The following is an 18,510-nucleotide window of genomic DNA, read 5'->3' on the forward strand; positions in this document are numbered from 1 at the left end:
CAGCCCGAAGAAGCCCTGACCAGTAACGGCTCTGCAGCACCCCTTGACTGTTGTTTTTTCTCTATTCTATTTTCCATTCCAGCTGCAGTGCGTGTGTGATTCCCGCACTTGGCAGACTGCCTGAGTTATTTTCTCGGAAGGACCATTAAAACTGTGTTCTTTCCACTCTCTCGCCTCTGGGTCCTATTTCCCGTGACAATATGTGTACTACTGAGCATTAACATGTGTTTCATGGAGTGGGAGATATGATGACTAGTTGCCTATAAGTATTGTAATGGTGCAAATAGTCAAACTTCAGAGGCATGTCATCAATAACCTTTATTGGAATGTAAATGTACATCCAAGCTTAGCTGAATCTGTGAGGGCAACGGACAAGAAAATTGGTGTACCCAGGGCAGGCTTAGTAACAATCAGGGCTTGACATTAAAGGTGCTACAGAGTATGTTTTCGACGACTGAGAAACCAAAGACTGTTAGTGAGTTTTTGAAATGAGCGCATGGGTAAGAACAACCCCCCTCCTTCACAGCTCATTTCAAGGGAACGCCTCCCAAAACTCGTGCACGAGTATCTGAACACTAGTGTTTATCACCGGCATTCACTGTGTCGTGTTAGTGGATTCATTATGTCGGACTCACCGCAGGTAACTCATAATCTGCAGTTGTTACTCCTGTCTCCGGACAAAAACACTGCATGCGGCGCCTGTGGAGTGTGGAAAGTTACTGGAGCGCGCAGCTCGTCTCTCACAAGGAACGTCACGGCAGTGATTGACAAGCCAGAGGGCCAATCGTTTACGCGATGATCGCTGATGTCTGATGTTTTTAAGGCCCTACCTCGTGCACAGATGATGTATATTAATATTATTACTTTCAGTGCACCTAATAAATAGTCTTTTATCAGTTAGTAAAGACAGTTTCAAGTAATATTGCAAAAATGTATAAAACAAAACATCCTCTTTAGCACCTTTAAGACCCGACAACCCGCAAAATGTGGGTAGATTTCAGCTGTGGCGGGTAAGACAGCCACTCCCACTAGCCACTTTGGCGGGTTGAATTTAATTTCAACTAACAGCCAAATGATCGTTGAAGATCGTCGTATCACAAAATTACAATTCAATTACAGTTATTTATCAATTAACTTGTTGTGAAGGCTGGATAGGTGGAATCTCACGTGCACTCTTTCTCTGTCATGCGCACCATCAGTTTTTCTTGTGCCTGAATAGTCAAATACACGCAATCGCAGATGTCAAAATGTACCTATGTCTACTATGGGAAAGTACAGATAATTGCGTGGAAATGTAAGGAGTAGAAGTAAAAAGTCGGCTGAAAAATAATTAGGCTACTCCAGTAAAGTATAGTGATGCAAAAACTTGAGAAAATGAGATCCAGGCTGTTGATGATGTTGAAGAAAAATTATTTATTCATTTCAATTAAATTTAGCCTCACACGCAAACTTTAATCAATAATGAAAATATTTAATAAAACCAAAAGGTAAAATAACAATCAGTTAATAATGAAATTTTAGAGTTTGGTAAAATCCAGAGTATTGTATCTAACAATAATTAAGACATTTGCAGATAGAGATGAAGCAGAAGAGAAGGCGAGAGTAAAGAAGGAAAAAGACTAAACTATCAACGACTCAGTCCATTTTATACCATGAGCATATAGGGAAATTTACATCCCACTCAAACTGATGTTTTTGTTCTAATAAGAAAAGGTTAAATGGTTTTACTCATTATGTGGTCCAGTGTCAGAAATAGTGGTAGGGGTTATTTTGACCCACTTAAGGGAATTTTGCAAATCTTAGATTATCAAATGTCAGCAGAAATAATGACAGACATATTAAGTTCAAATGAGCAGCTGATTCTGAAACACATCACTTCTGCAGTACTTGGCAGGCGTCCAATGCACTGTAAAAAATTTACCGTAAAATTTACAGTAACTTACTGGCAACAATTAGCCAGTAAGTTACTGTGAATACGTTTTACAGTAAGGGTACTGTACTTCCATTTACAGTATTTTATGTATACACTGTGAAATCAAAAACAATTAAATACTGTGATTTTAGTTGTATTTACAGTAACTTACTGGCTAATTGTTGCCAGTAAGTTACTGTGAATATGTTTTACAGTAAGGGTACTGTACTTCCATTTACAGTATTTTGTGTATTCACTGTAAAATAAAAAACAATTAAACACTGTGATTTTAGTTGTATTTACAGTATTGATTGTTTTACTGTAGAAGAAAAAAATAAATACTGTGATTTCAATTGCATTTACATACATTAATTGCATTCAGTATCTCACTGTACAATTTAAATACTGTATCACTGTGATTTAATATTAGCCATCATTAAAAGAATCACCCATATTCTAAAACATTGCAATCAACTGCAGACAATAATAAAATTGTTAACAGTTATTTATTTAAAAACATTTGGTGAACAGGAATGACAAAACAGGTACAACATAAAGGGATAATGGACATTGGACAACATGCCATTATACCATCCAAAGTTAACAAACTTTCTGTGTTCCATGCACAGAATCCATGCAGAACTGAACACTTAATTCTCTGCTATAAAACATTATAAATTCTAATTGTTATAAGGAATTGTATTGGTTTGGTTAATACATTTGCAGATCAAAATATGTAATGGAAACCAATAGATGCCCTCATTAAATTATGATAGAAAATGGCTAGAAACACACTGCATCCATGAAATCATCAGCATTGTTACTTTGTACAATAAGCCAATACATTAACATTACCATGCAACCAAGTGTTATTAAGTTATGAGTACAGAAAATTGAACACATGAATTCATAAATCAAACACATTCATAGACCAAACAATACAATCAATAAATAAATGTAACCAAATGATTAATGTTTTATTCTTTTTATTGAAAAAGTGTTTCATCATTAGAGAGATGGGTATAGTTAAATAATGATTTTATCAATTATATTTATACTCTTATGATTACTACTCTCCAAAATTTAGCACAAAAATGACAAATATGTGAAAAAAGATTCAGCAGATATTTTATTACTTTATTTGCAAAAAAATGTTTTAAACCATTTCCTAAGTGTCCTGTATGAGTAATATATACTGAGGTAATGTGCTTTAATACTGCTTTACTAGAACTTTTACCAGACGATATCACAATTACCAAAGATATACAGTCCTTGAGCTTCCCAAAAGATAAAAAAAATCTAGAAGATGACATTCATAAAGAGTAAAAGATATGTATAAAGAGCAATATAGAGATTTTTAGCATTTCTTCAAATAATAGTTTGGCCCACCCAAAAATACATGTACAGTTTTTGTTCAAGAAAATTAACATGTGGACTTTCTCAGGAAGAATTTGAGATCTCTCATTACCGTGTCCTCAGCTGTGTAGAACACTCTTTCCAACAGTGTTGAGGAGGAAGATGATGGAGAGCTGTGAGAGGAGGAAGTGTGTCTTTCTCAGGCTCTTCTGAGGCAAGGATCACTTTGGATTTTTGCAAACTGGAAGCTAAAAACAATGTTATTGTAGTAGTTGTTGTAGTCAGGTTTATTATTTGTTAGAAAGGAATGAGGAAAGCGTGTCTAACTTACATGTTCCTCCTCCTCTTCATCTCGGTCACCACTGCCATCATCATCATCATCCTCCTCTGGCAGCTGAAAGAGAAGATTACATTGAAGCTGCATTTTTACTTTTGAAAGCAGTCTTTTCCACTTACCAAGGCTGCATTTGTTGAAAAATATAGTAAAATAATAATATTTTAAAGTAGTTTTACTTTAATATTCTAAACAAGTTTTACTATTAGCTGTTTCCTTACAGATTTTAAACACTGACTGAACGCAACTGCCTCTGACTAGGCGAGTTTAGGCAAGATAAGTTAAATTACCGAATTACATTTATAATCGTGTCACTGTCACTTACTCATTTTTCACCTTTCCCTTAAATCTAGGGTCTATCATAGCAGCATCCTCAAAAAATACATCTTCATGTACACGAAAGCACAAAAAAAATAATTTAAGAAAAAAATACAGTAAGGGCATATTTCATGTAGCCTAAATGAATTGTGATTTATAAAGTTTTTTGAATTCTTCAAAGTATTTTGAAATCATTAAAATATTATCATGTATATATTGTAAGTTATAAAATTGTTTTTATCATGACATGAGTTCATGTCGTTCCAAACCTGTTAAGACTTTCATTCATCTTCAAGACACAAATAAAGTCTACACAACTGTCACTTTGATGTTTAAAATAAAATTATTTCATACAGATCGTAAATCTAATCTAATTGAGAGGTTTAGTCCAAATTTTCTGAATAAACTTGATCACCTTATATAATAAACAAATTCAACACACTAGTGCATATACAAACAAGTTGAGCTTCCATTTTCCATTGTTTGCTAATTAATGTTTATATGTGAATAAAAGTCTAAACTCAAACTGTATATTGCATTAAGCGAACAAGTCTCTTCAGAAAATTTGGACTAAACTGCTCCATTCAAATGGATCACTTTTACAATCACTTTATGAACTTTTTGAAGTGTCAAAGTGTTAGATGCATGGTCTGTAAATTGAGGGATGGAAAGCTCTCAGATTTCATTAAAATATCTTCACTTATGTTTCGAAGATGAACTACACAGTCTTGGATGTTCAGAATGACATAAGGATGAGTCTTTTTTTTTTCTTCATTTTTGTGTGAACTAACCCTTTAGGCAGGCGTACACTGTGAAAGTTCGAACAAAGTTTGTGAGCACTTGCATACAAGTTAGTTAACCCGATAATCATGTCAAAACAATTGGCACATTGCACGACTGCACTACACAGCTTTTCTTTGTTTTAAAAACAGACTTAACATTTATCTATTATGGGTCCTAATTAGGAGACGATGAGGACATTAAGCTTTGTGCCATGCTGTTTATATTTAAGCAGTAAAAATGCTCATTTCAACGGCCAAAACAAGGAGCTTGTGGATAAGATGATGAGTGGAAGGAGATTTTGGATTGTATTTGATAGTATCAAACAGATTTTACAAAAGTTTTAAACATGCCCTTTCAATCTGAATTAAATAATTAAATTCATTCCAATTAACATGTGACTTTATATTCCATCTGTGCTACTAGTCTGATTATTAGAACCCATGTAAACACAGCTAATGTTGCTGCTATAGCTTTAGATTTAAAAAAAAGTTATAGAGTTGCCAAGCAGCCTATGTGATCTGATTGTGTATCATTTGTAAAGGATAAGTAAAGGATGACAGAATTTTCATTTTTGGGTGAACTATCCCTTTAAGTTACATGCAACAATGTCATCAGAATAAATTTGCCAAATCAGATTTTAAAATTTCATTCTGATTGTAAGGGGTGGTTTAAACCTTTTCTAATCTGTTCGATAGGACATGTAAACACTTGATTAAAAACTGAAATTTGAAAGTGTAAAGCATGTGGAATGATGTAGAAATGATGCAATGACGTACGAAATCAGCCATTGCTGTTGAATGAATGGAGTGTAATAAATGACTATTTTCATAAAATTTTAAAATGCTTGTTTTTAGTTTTAAGCATTTTTACTGCTTGATAAATATAAGCAGCACGGCACATACTGTAGCTTCATGTTCTCTGTGTCTCCTAATCAGGACCTGAAATGATAAATATAAAGTCTGCTTTTTGAAACAGAAAAGAAACAATGACAGGATGATGGTTAATATGCACCAACAACAGGAAAGTCTGTAATTTTGGACAGACAGTGCATTTTAAGATATCAAATCTGATCTCTAAATAAATGTACACATCAACTATGTTCAGATTCATCAATCAGTGATTTCATTTTGACTTAAATAAAAAGTGTAAATGTATCAAATAGTAAAATTGCTGACCCCTCAAATTCAGAATTATTAACATCTCTTTGTCTCTGTGAGTGAATTGTGAAATTCAACCCTGTGAATTACCTGTTTGTCCTTCTGAGCCTTTTAACGAGAAGGCATCTTTTATGGCTGGATGCTGATTGACACACCTTTTGACCATGTTCTCACATCCAGGCCAACAAAATGATCAAGTAGACCTGAAACAAATGACCCATGATTGAAATCAATTTAAATACATTTAGTCTTACCTAAGTGATATTGGAAAAATTAAGGCATAGTTTTTCACCCAGGATATGCTGCTTCTCCTGGAACATCGTCCTCATGATGAATGATCTCTAGATCCTGGACCCGTGCAGTCCACCTGGAGATTATCTGAATGACATGTGGTTGTATATAAAGGGTAACGTTAATTAAAGACTGAACGTTACATACATACCGATAGCAGTCAGAAACGAATTTAATACCCACCCCTGCTTTTAATCATCAATTATTGTCATGGCATCATGACTGTCTCTCCTCAGCTGCTGAAAATAAAAAGTATGTTAGATTTATAGGAATGAATAGACTCACACATAACGTTAAACCAGTAAGTGGCGACAAACGAGAATATTTTGTCATAAACAACTCTAAATCATTGACTTACCTGGATTATTGGCAGTCATAATTTTAGTAAACAAATCGTTAAGTAATTAATCGTGTCTGATTAACGTTAACCGTTTTATACACATTTTATTGAGTTTTCAATGGTTCACGTGAGCTTCATGGAGGCCAGGCAGGGTCTAAAATGAACAAACACTCTACTACAGTTGCTGTTTAACGAATATAAGTGATTATTCTGCTGTTTATAGCATTAAACAGTTAACATTACATTTAAAATAACTAAAAGAAAAATGTAAAACTGTCTCAGATTTGAACGTTCCCGCCTCACGGGAGACAGCGCTCGTGCGCACATTAACCAAACGGAATTTATTTATGAAATACATTTAGAAAACCAAAAACACTGCACTAACATTACTCATCACAAGTGATATTTAGTGTCACATGGGCAAAAACGATGAATAAAAGCAGATTTGTAGGGCTTACCTTTTACTGTGTCCGTCTGCTGGAGGTCGACCGTTACAGAACCAAATGATGCGCATGCGCAATACTCAAGATTCTCCGAAAGTCCGTTTGACTTGCTTGTTTAAAATTTCGAATTTGTCTCGCGCATGCCCCATCCAATAAATATCCGTAATTCACAAACACAACATATATATAATATATAAACAAGTCTGTAACTTTTGGCACTCTAGCAGTTCATAAACAAAACGGCATGCATTTTGCGGAAGAACATTGTAGCCGGAGCTACTTCTCTCTGTTTATGTCTATGACGAGTCACGCAGGTACTGTGATACTCCGCAGCGGTTCCTACCAGACTGGTCTAAAATAGTCCGAATATACACACTTATTCTAGGTGTACCATTACCATAATAATTCAGGGTAAGACACAAACACGGTTTGGAAAATAGATTCATGTTGTACATTCCCATTGTATATTTTTTTGTAAATTTTGAACACAAAAAGTTACACATCTGGAATATATTGTTAGACCATGTCAGGGGAGACTTTGGAGATTAAGATAAGGCGTATCAAATATTTTATTGCCCTGTTAACACCCATTTACACCCAAACACCCATTTACAGTCACAAAACAAACAAACAAAAATATTCTTGGAATCTTATGTGAATTCTTTAAAAAATATATATTGTATGGAATAGAAAGCACCTGCAGCAGGTGCATCAGAGTACAAGTTACATGACACATTTTAATTTATTAATATTATACTTTTACTTAAAGCTCACCATCGAGTATTTACATCATATTCCGGTAATGAATTCTGAACAACAATAATCTGGAGCCGTCCATGTGAAAGGGGTACAAAGAAAGATATGATAAAAAAAGGAAAATTACAGTAGTTTACTTTACTATTTACAGTACTATAGTGGCTAAATTGTGATTTTTTTACAGTAATGCTTTGACTACTGTGATTTCAACTGTAATGCTTGGACTACTGTGATTTTTACAGTCTTACTGTAAACTTTACAATATTCTACTGTAAAAATCTTATACAGTAATGTTACTGTGAAATCGACAGTAAATAACTGTAGATTTCACAGCCATTTTTTACAGTGTGTCTAACCACAAACGTGTCAGCGTGACCTGTCACACGGGAACACTTGAAGAACAATTGAATATAACAAACATACATACTCTTAAAATAAGAATAACCATAAGGGTACAATAACAAGTAAATACTTGAAAATATTATGAGAATTAATATATAAAGTGAGAGTACATAAATATAAGAAATCAAAAGTAAAATTGATAAATCATAAGCCATAAATGATTACCATAATTATGAATAAAATGCATGAATATGAATATTGACCATTTTGGATCCACCATATAGATACCCAAAATTTCTACTTAAGTAAGATAACGAAGTATTTGTACTTCATTACTTGACACCTCTGGTGAAAGTGAAACGAACCACAGTCTCACTTGCTTCAGTTCAGTTAATCTGACATTGGTAACTTGGTAAAGGTTGGAGAACAGTGAAAATGAGTTTTCAGATCTACTTTAGAGATGAGAAAAAGAGAATGAAAGTGTGTGTGTCGAACTCAGAGGAGGAATTGAGGAACACCACAGTGGAGGAGCTGAAGAGAAAACTCATTCCTGAAGACCAACGTGAGTCAGTCTGATTCTGTCATGTGAGGAGAAGAACAAAGAAAACTGTGATATTATCAGCTGAGAAGACTGAGATTAAGACACATGTTAATGAGGAACATGTGTGTGTTTGCTGTTCTCATGTTGTGTTTCTTTCACAGGTGATGATGCTGAACTTCTCTACAAACATGAAACACTGAAGAAGAATCGCACACTTGGTTTCTACGGCATTAAACACGAGGATGAGATTATTGCAGTACGCCGAGGAAGTAATTAGACAAGTATGACATTAATTAAAGCATTTCTTTATAGTCTTAAACTAACTGACCTTTTCATTTCAGCCTCCATTACATGGACACCCAGTAGAATATGTGAGTGTCTCTTCTGACTCAAAACTCCACAAATGCTTGTTTTCTCTGTCAGTTTTGTGTTACAAACATGTTTATAATTCCATGTTTACAGCTTTTAGACATATCAGGCCTTTTTTTTCATGAGTTTTGTGCTTCATTTTGTGGCAATATATACTGAAACTTTATTATGATGAGTGTAAAATACCTTTAATTATTGATCCTTCACACAAGAACAGATTCAAGATTCAGTATCATTGAGTTTCTGACGGATCTTCTGTTGTTCTGCTCCACTTTAGCTCTCGCAGACCATTGTTCAGGTTCATTATGGCTACGCAAACGAAGATACCCTGAAGATGAAGATGAAGATGAAGACGACGGAGCCAAACGATGTTCACTTCTAAATGAAGAAGAAGAGGAAATAATTCCCAGGACTCACTCTATGGATAATCTGCTGTTGGATATGCAGCAGCCTCAGTGAATAATGTTCAGTCTCTCATAATCCTGATCAATATATTGATAGTGTGATCATAAATATATTGATAGTGTGATCATAAATATATTGATAGTGTGATCAGGTATAGTTGAGATTGACTACAGTAAAGTAAGTGAATGGACAGTAGATCAGATCTCATAAACACACGTGTGGATCTGAACTGAGATCAGAATATCAAGCTTCAGTTCACAGAAATCCTCTCGATCTCTTATTATTCACTCTTCAACATCCACTGCAGACTGTAGCTGGTTTCTTTTTAGTACAAAAACACCTTACAGACATTCAATACAAAGTAAACAAATCATGAGAATACCAGTTTACTGTGTTTAAAATGACACACTTTAAAGTGTGGTAGATTTTCTCTTAAGCACCTGACTTAAAGGTGCCCTAGAATCAAAAATTGAATTTATCTTGGCATAGTTGAATAACAAGAGTTCAGTACATGGAAATGACATACAGTGAGTTTCAAACTCCACTGTTTCCTCCTTCTTATATAAATCTCATTTGTTTAAATGACCTCTGAAGAACAGGCGAATCTCAACATAACACCGACTGTTACGTAACAGTCAGGATCATTAATATGTACGCCCCCAATATTTGCATATGCCAGCCCATGTTCAAGGCATTACACAAGGGCAGCCAGTATTAACGTCTGGATCTGTGCACAGCTGAATCATCAGACTAGGTAAGCAAGCAAGAACAACAGCGAAAAATGGCAGATGGAGCGATAATACCTGACATGATCCATGATATCATGATATTTTTAGTGATATTCGTAAATTGTCTTTATAAATGTTTCGTTAGCATGTTGCTAATGTACTGTTAAATGTGGTTAAAGTTACCATCGTTTCTTACTGTATTCACGGAGACGAGAGCCGTCGCTATTTTCATTTTTAAACACTTGCAGTCTGTATAATTCATAAACACAACTTCATTCTTTATAAATCTCTCCAACAGTGTGTAATGTTAGCTTTAGCCACGGAGCGCTATCAAACTCATTCAGAATCAAATGTAAACATCCAAATAAACACTGTACTTACGCGATTAGACATGCTGCATGACGAACACTTTGTAAAGATCCATTTGAGGGTTATATTAGCTGTGTGAACTTTGTTTATGCTGTTTAAGGCAAGCGCGAGCTCTTGGGGCGTGGAGCACGAGATTTAAAGGGGCCGCAACCTGAATCGGCTCATAGTTAATGATGCCCCAAAATAGGCAGTTAAAAAAATTAATAAAAAAAAACAAACTATGGGGTATTTTGAGCTGAAACTTCACAGACACATTCAGGGGACACCTTAGACTTATATTACATCTTGTGAAAAAGCATTCTAGGGCACCTTTAAGTCTCCAATTCTGGGTCTGATAAGCCTATAGGACTTCAAACGGGTTGAGTATTATGTTGAAATTCTGTGCTGTTTATTCTGTTAGTGATTTGTACATATTATTGTGTTTTTTCCATTTATAGTTTTAAAAGTGACTAAATGCTTGTTTTCTCTCTGGAAGTGCTTTTATATTCAACTAAACTACATATTTTGTGTTATTTTAGTGCACAGGTACATGAATTGAGACACACTAACTTTGTGTTTATATAAAAATGAAGGTCTGTAGGTCTTTATTACTATTTAAGTGAATAAAAATTATAACTACTTTAACCTCAGCAGTGATTGATGTGTGTTTTTATTTTCATAGCGACTCGTTTAATTATTAATAAATCAATTTCCATCCTTTTGAATGGAAATAAATGTATTGATCGTGTTCATGTTTTGTATAATTATGGATTATATTTTGTATAATAATTGTATAATTATAAATATTAGCTGATATATTCAACAGCTGGAATCTGATCATTAAAGTGTGATATTGTCCAAAACATTCACTATATTCTGACTTCAGCCTCTTAAAGTAAAATATTTCATGACTCAAGTGAATTTCGTGGAAATAGACCTATGCACAATAGAAAACAGTAGTTCATAATGAACGAATCACCAACATCAAAAACACCAAGTCTATCTGAATATGACAATGTTACGTGATCGCACACTCGGCGTATTATGGCGTATCCATGGGTATGCTATACACATGGTTTTCCGTCTACGAGGAGGAGGTAACATCAGAGTCAGTCTGATTCTGTCATGTGAGGAGAAGAACAAACTGATATTATCAGCTGAGAAGACTGAGATTAAGACATGTTAATGAGGAACATGTGTGTTTGTTGTTCCTCATGTTGTGTTCCTCTCACAGATGACAACACTGAACTTCTCTACAATTTCAACACACTAAAGAAGAATCGCACACTTGGTTTCTACGGCATTAAACACGAGGATGTTATTTTCGCATTACACCGTGGTAATATGCATCACACAAGTATTTGACATTAATTAAAGCATTTCTTTAGGTATCTTAAACTAACTGACCTTTTCATTATAGAAACCAAGAAACCTTCCAAGAGACGTTCTTGTAATAGGCGTAAGTCAACATATCTCTTTTGAGTCAAAACTCCACAAACGCTTGTTTTCTCTATCAGTGGTTTCGTATTATAAACATTTTTATATTTCTATGTTTACAGCTTTTAGACACATCAGGCCTTTACATGAGTTTTGTGGCAATATAAATTTAAACTTTATTATGATAAGTGTGAAATACCTCTAATTATTGATCCTTCCCATAATTATAGACAGGGGAAAAAAACATTCAACTTTAGTTTCTCTCACAGTAACACGTATCTTTGACGATGACGATGATGAAGATAAAGAAATGCCCAGGACTCAATCTCTGGAACATTTGGCTCTGATGCAGCAGCCTGAGCCGCCAGTGATGTAGTTCAGTTCAGCGTCACAGGAATATATGTGATCCACAGGAATATACTCATTCTGTCATCAGTTAAAGTGTCATATGATTCAGATTTACACCCATGAACATTCACTATCATATATTCTTCTGAATTCTGCCTCTTAATGTAAAATGATTCTTAAAATATGGTTTATAAAGTCAAAGTTTGGTTTTGACATTCTGTGCATTTCCTGTTTGTTTCTCTACGTTCATATGCAAATATTGTACATATAGCCCTTTTTTTTACAGTTATTAAATCATAAGTGCATGTGAATATTTTGATTTTGTGAGAATTTTCCCTTTCTTTCAGTGGATACATTTTTGTATATTAATTTCATCCATTCTAATTCACTCACCCTCAAAATCTTCTTTCAGATGAACATAATCAGTTATATTTAAAAATATCTGTAGCCCTCCATTAAGTTTATATATATATATATATTTATAATTCTATATATAATTCTACTTTTTTTTCAATATTTTGAAATACAGTAATTACGTAGGCTTCAGATCAGTCAGTCAAAGTGAGATCGATTCGTTTATATCAGCGTGAGTTTGAAAATCACGTTTCATTGGTTCAGACTCACGCTATGAATATTCACAAAGTTGGAAAGCTGCGCTTTAAAACGACACCAAACTTGTGCTGAGAGGAGCGAGTGGTGAAGAGAGCAGAGAAAATCAGCATTCTCCATGGACAAAAGTCTCAGAAAACACACAAATAAAGATCCTTTTATATGTTTAATTGCTATTTGGAGCATTGGAGCACATGATAAGGGTGTAATGGTATATCTTTAGATTGCAGCCCACTCTGGAACGCAAGCCAAACATCCCAAACAGGTTCACACTTGAAGAAAACATGTTCTACAGTTTCAGTGTCTTTCTCACAGAACCCCATGAACAGTTTCCCATTTAACTCTTTCAGGTAAAAAGTGGTTGTACAGATAAATGACACTTAAAGGGTTAGTTCACCCAAAAATGTAATTTCTGTCATTTATGTCGTTCCACACCCATAAGACCTTTGTTCATCTTCAGAACACAAACAAGATATTTTTGATGAAATCCAAGAGGTTTATGACTCATATAATATAATCACAACTTTCAAGGTCCAGAAAGGAACTAAAGACATGGTTAAAACAGTCATGTGACTGCAGTGGTTCAACCTTAATGTGATGAAGAGACGAGAATACTTTTTGTGTGCAAAAACAAAACAAAAATAACCACTTTATTCAACAATCTCTTCTCTTCCCCGTCATTCTCATACGTTGTTTACGTCCAGCGCTTCCAGGTTTATCATCAGAACGCCGACTCTTTGAAAACTTCCCAAACACTGGGTTATGATGTCTGACCCGGGAGCTGGGTAACACAACCTTGCATTACAAGGCATAATTAATATATTAACATACTTTTATAATGCATTATGGCTTTATGTAAAGTGTTAGCGAAACATCTTTTAGTATGAGATCATAATCCATAATAATGCTTTGTGCAGTTGAGGTTGTCATCAAAATCCACCTATATTTCTTTGGATGCCACGATGCATTTCTTTTCTAACAACTCAGCATCATGTTATATCAATGAAACGTTCAAATAAAGTCATTTGTGTCAAGGCAAATTGAAACATTAAAATAAAAAGTTATTTGTGTGCATGCATATTGCTGATTAATGTCTTTCATTCACCTTCATTCACATTCACACAAGTTTGCGGTCACGGTTTCATTGGATCACGGATCCTTCATGTCGGATATATTTGCACAAATGCAGATATGTTCTACATGTCTAAAGTAGGCCTATAGAAAGAATAAACTCATTGATTTCACATAACTTAAAATATAATCTGCATGTATAATAAACCATAGTAAAATTTATTAAATTTATTTACATCTCTTGACAAAAATGTTTTTGCAGGTTTTTAAAAAAATGTTATTTAATAACAGTAGTCATAACAGTACGTGCCTCAGGCTTGCCTGTTATTGCCAACTCACTCATCAAACTCCTCGGTAATCCTCGGCAAACTTCGACAGTTGGTTAACCGGCTCATTCGGTTCTTTTTCCCCATGTTCCATTCGGAAGGGCTCATCCCTATGCCCTAATCCCTTCAAAGGGGGCGATATATCCTGATTGGAACACAACATTTGAGTCAGACATGCTTCTTCAGCTTGTGCGTCTTGCAACCTGGAACTAAAGTTTGATTCAGTTCGATTAGAGAACCGGCCCGACCGGTTACATTCTATGAACCAGTTTCAACCGGCTCAAAAGAACCAATAGTAATATAGTAATAGTTACGTTTAATCACCTAAATAACAATGATTCGTTTTCTGTTGATGAATGTATCCAAACAGCAGCTCACCTGTCTAATGAAACACATTATATATTAAAGCTATGGTTTCTACGAAAGCGAAAATGGAAATTGAGGGTCACGCGGATATGATGTCACTGACAGGAGACGCAACGACACGGCCGTTACACTGGGTAACATTTCTCTGGATTTAAAGGAACACTCCACTTTTTTGAAAATAGGCTCATTTTCCAACAGTTGAACAGTTGAGTTTTACCGTTTTCGAATCCATTCAGCCGATCTCCGGGTCTGGCGGTACCACTTTTAGCATAGCTTAGCATAGTTCATTGAATCTGATTAGACCGTTAGCATCTCGCTAAAAAATGACCAAAGCGTTTTGATATTTTTCCTAAGACTGATGGAAAATGAAAAGTCTTGATTTTCTAGGCTGATATGGCTAGGAACTATACTCTCATTCTGGCACAATAATCAAACTTTGCTCCTTGTGCAAGCCGCTGCGTAATATCATTGCACTCATGGTACAGCAGCAAAGTTCCCTGATTATTACGCTGGAATGAGAGTATATTTTCATTGTTCTAGTGGTTTTTAGATATTTTAATCCAAAAATCTTACATATTGTGCCTTTAATTGCTGTAAATTAACATCTTGAAGATCGACCATTGTTGAAAGTTGACTTTAGTAGCAGCAGTTTATCACTGTTATAGATTATTAGATCTTCAGATTGTGTGAGAAGCTTCTTCATTTAGTTTATTTTAGCTGATATTGAGATTCCACAATTTTACTGTTAAACCACATACTGGTGAATTTAACACATTAAAAGTTTATCAACTAATGTAATAAAGTGCTACTAATTATGTTATTCGCCGATTATGACACATAATTAGCTGATTACTGACACGAGCAGAGATATAATTACATCAGCTTTACACAGTTATAAACACTGTATTTATACACCTCGTCAATGATTAATGTCAGGTTAATAATCAGAAGTGTATCAATTAATCAATCAATTCATCTTGATTAATCTAATTTTAGCACCTGATGATGATGATGATGATGTTCTTCATCAGCAGAAAGTGATTAATGAGAATCGGCGAATCACTGCCGCCCCCTGCAGGACACACTCCAACTGTACATATATATATATATATATATATATATATATATATATATATATATATATATATATATATATATATATATAAAGCGTACTATTTTCACTCTGTTGAGAAAATGTACCACTCATACATCAGGCTCTCAAACATAAAATTATTTAACTGTTTAATTAAAAATATCTGTCTGATTTTTTTTGGGTCTGTATTAATGCCAAACAACTTACATGAACTTGAACAATGAAAATATATAAAATAAAACGAGACATATAGACTAATAAAGATTTTTAAGTCAAAATGATGGACAATGGGAAAGTTATTGAACTAATGAAGCAGTAGACTGTGAGGGGTTTTGGAAGTGTGAAAAGGGGAAGGAGCTGAAATATCGGACTGATACCTGATACCTGCAGGATAATTCATGCGTAGCCTAAATGGTTAAAGTGAAACGAACCACAGTCTCACTTGCTTCAGTTCAGTTAATCTCACATTAGTAACTTGGTAAAGGTCGGATCACAGTCAAAATGAGTTTTCAGATCTACTTTAGAGATGAGAAAAAGAGAATGAAAGTGTGTGTGTCGAACTCAGAGGAGGAATTCAGGAACACCACAGTGGAGGAGCTGAAGAGAAAACTCATTCCTGAAGACCAACGTGAGTCAGTCTGATTCTGTCATGTGAGGAGAAGAACAAACTGATATTATCAGCTGAGAAGACTGAGATTAAGACGTTTATTAATGAGGAACACGTGTGTGTGTTTGTGTTTGCTGTTCTCATGTTGTGTTTCTTTCACAGTTGATGATGCTGAACTTCACTACAAACACACTTCACTGCAGGATGATCACACACTTGGTTCCTACGGCATTAAACACGAGGATGAGATTAGAGCAGTACGCTGTGGAAGTATGAATTATTTGATATTAATTAAAGCATTTCTTTATAGTCTTAAACTAACTGAACTTTTCATTTCAGGCACCATTACAGAGAAAATCGAGTTACATTCTTCTCATGGGCAAGTGACAGAAGGTCAGTATCTCTTCTGACTCAAATCTCCACAAATGCTTGTTTTCTCTGTCAGTTTTGTGTTACAAACATGTTTATAATTCCATGTTTACAGCTTTTATACACATTTTCAGTTTTGTGCTTCATTTTGTGGCAATATAAACTGAAACTTTATGAGTGTAAAATACCTTTAATTATTGATTCTTCATACAATAGAAAGGAAAAATAATCAGTTTAGTTTCTCTCACAGAACCATACTCCTCTGAAGATGATGATGATGAAGGTAAACAAATGTCCAGGGGTCTCATTTATAAAGCGTGCGTACGCATAAAACGGGGCTGGAAACGTGCGTACGCCAGTTCCCGCGCAAAGGTTGTGATCTATAAAAACAAACTTGACGGGAGAATGTGCGCACCTTTAAAGTGCATATTGCAGGTTTAACATTTTTTTCGAGATAAATATATAACCTTGTACAAAAATACCATATAAAAAGGTACTGCAGGGTTTAAAAATGTTTTGCGAGACATAAGGGCATTAATTTAGTAGATAAAGTGACGGTCTCTGTAAAAACCGCTTTTTTTTCAGCGTCGCGTCATTTTACGTCACTACAGGGAGATGTTCGCAGAGCTCAGCGTTGATTCAGTGCAGAATATATTGGTATTTAGCCACAGCGGCCGTGAATCAGTGTGTTTTCGGTAGTTTTTGTATTCTATTTATCATCGTAATGGTAAATTATTGTGTTTGTGGAGGTTGCACAAACTTCAGCCTGTCAGGACATCGAGTACAGAGGTTTACTAACAAGAAAAACTACGCTGCTATCTTTTGTGCCGGGGTTTGTTTTGTGCAGGTGAAGAGACGGGACTTCACTTCTGCATCTGCGTCGAAAAACGCGTTCATTTTAGACTGGGGGATTATCATCCTGGCGATATGATGGAGTTCAACATTGTAATACTTCTGTAAATGATTATATTAAATGAATAAACTTACACACGCTATGCTTCTTCACCGTTTTTTACTTGAATCAATTTCAACACTGATGAATACAAATTATGTACACATGCATACAGTCTCACACTCACACAAAACAGTTTTGAATGATGTGCTGGTAATGTAAATACTCCAATTTCATGCATGCCATGTATGTAAACTTATATATACATTCAAGTTCACACAACTACATAGTCACGGCGTCATACATCCTCACACTATCAGTGAATGGGCACGGAATAAACTCATAACACAGAATTAATGAATAAAGGATAACATGAAACACATACAGTAACACTATATGTTTGACCGCCAGCGGGAGACATGATCACGGATCCGTCAGAGATGCAGCTCGATGAAGACTTACGGTGCACATTTTAAGTTTTGTGTTTGATTATTACATTTGCTAACTACCAAATCAGTCGTGATGAGAAACGGCTATATCACGTAACGTTAGTGTGGACGGATATTAACGCGTGTGACATACGCTTGATCAAAGTTATTCGTTTCTGTTATTAGTAATCAGTTAGGCCTACTCCTAGATGACCAATAGCTTTGCTATTGCCTGATTCATGATAATAATCTGTACAATATTGTGATCTGAGCACATGTCGTTACCTAACGTTATATCTATAAGCTAACACCGGTCTCTGTCCTGTTCTCCACTGCTTCTCCTCACACAACAGCTCAATTTGTCTCTTTTGACCGTTATTTTGTCTAATTCTGGCCTGTCCCTGCTCTCTTGACCACATAGCAGGCTAACTGTATGGCTGTGATTAGTTATACGAGTATAAATAAGCATTTACAATTTCCTCAGCATCCGAACTGTCATTGCGATCCATTGTTTTCCTATAGTTTATATTGATCGCGTTCC

General features: G+C 35.1%; 2 long non-coding RNA genes across 3 annotated transcripts; one reads left to right on the forward strand and one right to left on the reverse strand.

Annotated features, from left to right (window-relative positions):
• Positions 1-3,021: 3,021 nt before the first annotated feature.
• Positions 3,022-8,045, reverse strand: LOC125247756. 2 transcript variants are annotated; one of them, XR_007180172.1, is made up of 6 exons: positions 6,950-8,045; positions 6,335-6,390; positions 6,153-6,238; positions 5,951-6,063; positions 3,600-3,662; positions 3,022-3,516 (listed from the first exon to the last, which is right to left on the reverse strand). It is a non-coding gene; the product is annotated as an uncharacterized LOC125247756 (long non-coding RNA). The 2 variants fall into 2 exon arrangements; XR_007180173.1 differs by having other exon boundaries at positions 5,951-6,238.
• Positions 8,046-8,258: 213 nt separating this feature from the next.
• Positions 8,259-9,895, forward strand: LOC125247887. The gene is made up of 3 exons (XR_007180195.1): positions 8,259-8,842; positions 8,915-8,944; positions 9,220-9,895. It is a non-coding gene; the product is annotated as an uncharacterized LOC125247887 (long non-coding RNA).
• The last annotated feature ends 8,615 nt before the right edge of the window (positions 9,896-18,510 follow it).

This window comes from Megalobrama amblycephala, linkage group LG15 (genome assembly GCF_018812025.1).
Source record: "Megalobrama amblycephala isolate DHTTF-2021 linkage group LG15, ASM1881202v1, whole genome shotgun sequence".
NCBI lineage: Eukaryota > Metazoa > Chordata > Actinopteri > Cypriniformes > Xenocyprididae > Megalobrama > Megalobrama amblycephala.